Raw genomic sequence first — 3,974 nt, 5'->3', positions numbered from 1 at the left:
AATTAAAATGAATTAGATTATTATTCTAACAATCCAAAAAGATAGGAAGAACAGAGATGAATAAAAAAACAAATAAAATATTAGCCCCAACTTTAACTATGTCAACAATTGTGTTAAATAATGAAATAAGCACTTTAATTATGAGGTGGAAATTGTTAAAATGAATAAAACACACATGTTATGTCACATAAAAACACAGGAGGCTAGGTATGGTGGCTCATGCCTGTAATTCCAGCATTTTGGGAGGATTACTTGAGGTCAGGGGTTCAAGATCAGCCTGGCCAACATGGTGAAACCCCAACTCTACTAAAATTACAAAAAATAGCTGGGCATGGTATTGGGCACCTGTAATCCCAGCTACTTAGGAGCCTGAGGCAGGAGAATTGCTTGAACCTGGGAGGTGGAGGTTGCAGTGAGCTAAGATGGTGCCATTGCACTCCAGCCTGGGCAACAAGAGCAAAACTCCCTCTCAAAAAAAACAAAAACAAAAATAAAAAAACCAACCAAACAAAAAAACCCCACACATGACATATGTGTTTTTATTCACTTTGACAATTTCTAACTTATAAGTTATATGTAATATGTAAAAGATGTACTTCAAATACAAAGACCCAAATAGGCTAAAGCTAAATGAATGGGAAAAGACAAACCATGTGAAAAGTAAACATAAAAAGATCGAATTCGTTATATATCAGATAAAACAGATTTCTACGTTACAGAGAATTACCAGATAGATATTTTTAATGATAAAATGTTAATTTGTCAGGAAGAAAACACAATCATAAATGTGTCCACCTAAGAACTTATACACGAAACAAAAATTGACAATTAAAAGGAGAAATAGACAAATTCCACAGTTAGTTGGAGATTTTAATACTCCTCCCTCAGCAAAGGTCTGAACAATGCTATCAATCTTCTTAGCTTAATTAGTATTTACTGAATAGTACACAAAACAATGGAAAAAGGGACTGGGCATGGTGGCTCATTCCTGTAATCCCAACACTTTGGGAGACTGAGAGGGGAGGACTTTTTTTTGAGCCCAGGAGTTTGAGACCCACCTAAGCAACATAGAGAAACCCCATCTCTACAAAATATAAAAAGTCAGTCAAGTGTGATGGCATGTACCTATGGTCCCAGCTACTTGGGAGGCTGAGTGGGGAGGATCATTTGAGACTGGGAGGTTGAAGCTGCAGTGAGCTGTGATCATGCCACTGCACTCCAGCCTGGGTGGCAAAGTGAGACACTGTTTGTACACAAAAGGAAAAATACACATGATTTTCAAGTTTACATGGCAATTTTACCAAAATAGACTATATGCTGGGTAATAAAGCCTTAATATACTAATTTATGAAACACTCCTTTCTTAGAATGAATGGTAGGCAACTTCCTCAACCTGATTAGGAGTATCTACAAAAACAAAAATGAAAAACCTATAGCCGAATTCATACTTGGCATTGAGTATCTCATTATTTTTTAATTAAAGTCAGTAGTAAGGCAAGGATGTCTGCTCTCACCACTTTTAGTCAACATTGCATTGGATGTCCTAGTCGGTGTAATAAACCAAGAAAAGGAAATAAAATACATAAAGATTAAAAATAAAAAGTAAAAGTTTCTATTCACAGATGATAATATATGCTGAAAATTCTAAGGAATTTACTAATAAACTCTTAGAACTAATAAGTGAATTTAGCAAGATCACAGAATACAAGGTAAATATCTAGGAATCTATTGTATTTCTATACACTAGCAAGTAACAATTAGAAAATGAAATTTAAAAATTTTATCTACAATAGTATAATGTATTTAGGAATAAAGTTATCAAAAAATGTGCAAGACATGAACATTGAAAACTATAAAAAATTACCAAGAATAATCAAGAAACCTAAATGAATATATCATGTTCATGGATTAGAAGATTTGATATTGTTAAGCTAATTTACTCTAAATTGATCTATAGATTTTACGCAGTCTAAATCAAAATATAAGTTTTAAAGAATAAACTCACAGATACTAAAAATTGCATGCAAAGGCAAAGAACCTAGATTAGCCAAAATAATTTTGAAAAAGAAGAATATGGTAGGAGGACTTACACCAGTGGGTTTTAAACCTTACTATAAAGCTACAGTAACCAACGGAATATGTTATTGGTATACAGATCAATGGAACACGGTAGAGAGGCAAGGATTTTATTGCAGGATTCACTCAGGGAAACTCCTGCATCAAAGGAAAGAAGACAGACCCAGGGAAAGCGGGAGAGCCATCAGACCAAGATGCAAGGGATGGTTTAGTAATTGATAAATATTTATTGAATAAATTAGGATCTTCTTCAAGAACTTAGAAATCAGTGGTCAACGTAGTAGACATATTCACATAACTTGTCAAAAATAATGGCATTAAAGAATTTTAAAGCAGAAAAAGATCTTAGATATAAACTAATCCTAGATCACAAATATGAGAGCCAAAGAAAACTTGTCAGGGACACAGGCTTCATAGGGTCTGTGCTGGGAACAGTCATTGGGCCAGGGGCAGACAAATTCTAAGAATGTGAGTACTAGGTGCAGTTGTGGAGGAAAGCCATATCAGTAAAAGGTTGATGCATCAAGTCTAAGATGTTATAAATAGGAAATGAGTCAAGAAATCAGTAGCCCAGAAAATAAAGAGAAAGGAAGTGCTAGATAGACTGAAATGAAACAATTCAGTGCAGAAAATACTCAAATTATCAGGAAATACTGCTGGAATCTATTTAAATTCTTAGACTGATGGAGTTACCTTTATTCCTAATTACTTTATTCAGGTGAATAAGGCTAAGGTTTTAGAAGTCTGGCGTTTGTTTCAAGATGGTTTATGGCACAGGAGTAAGCCAGCTGACCTCATGTTACAGACAAATTCTAGGAAGAGGAAGGATGTGCTTAATTTCATGTAAATAAACACACTCCAGATAGTTGGTGTGATGAACAGTAGTCACAGTGACAATTTTATTAAAGACTGGGCAGTGGGAACTGCAATCAATTCTATGAAGTGTGTCTAGAATAATGTGTGCACTTTATGCCATATATTTTAAAGACTTTCAAGGGCTGATCTGAGTCATGCATTTCAATGTAAGCAAAAAAATTAAGATGAAAAAGAAGGCAGTAACCTTTATCGGCTGGCACAAAACACAAGGAGACTAAAAATTCAGCCTTAAAACCATATTTATAATATTGATTTGGTGCATTGGAGAGTAGAGCATTAATTGTAACTCAATACAAGGGTAATTAGGAATAATGGCGCATCCATCAATCTAAGAATTTAAACACATGCTGACAATGTTTTCTCATAATTTGAGTTTTCCTGGAAAATAAAATGCATGAATTTTCTCCCATTGGTCAATTTGATTTTTGAATGATGATTCTAGCTGAAATGTAGAGAATGGATCAAAGCAGAAAAAAATGAACGCGGGGGGAAAATCAAGCATGAAGTTGTTTAAATTCATAGAGGAGATGATGGTGGTCTAAAAGGGAGACATTAACAAGCATCAGCATAACAGAAAGGAGTGGGCGACTTGAAGACAGGTAGGTGAAGAGATCATCAGGACATGGTTGCTTGGGAGGAAAAAGGACAGAGTAAGGGTTACGCACAGACAAGTCGGGGGCAGACCTCCAGGGCATAACGTGGAGGCACTAATGGGCAGCTGACTACAAAGGTCCAGATCTTCCTTCTGTTGGAAAATTGCACATTTTATTCCCTTTGCCTGAACTCTTTTCTCTGAGCTCACATCACTGGAACCCACTCTATAACATGCTCTTCTAATCTTCCTTATGCTTCACCTTAATGCCTCATCACATTACATTCTTTCACAACACTTCAGAGGCAGTCATAGCTCATGCTCATCTCCAAAATTCTCACAAAATCGTCACTCTTCGCTTTTCTTTTTTTATCTCCTTTTCAGCACACCAAGTAAAATGAGCCATCTACAAACACTGCCTTGCACAAGA

The sequence above is a fragment of the Sapajus apella genome, unplaced genomic scaffold (genome assembly GCF_009761245.1).
Source record: "Sapajus apella isolate SASKATOON/1434 unplaced genomic scaffold, GSC_monkey_1.0 scaffold7, whole genome shotgun sequence".
NCBI lineage: Eukaryota > Metazoa > Chordata > Mammalia > Primates > Cebidae > Sapajus > Sapajus apella.
This window is presented reverse-complemented; position numbering follows the sequence as displayed.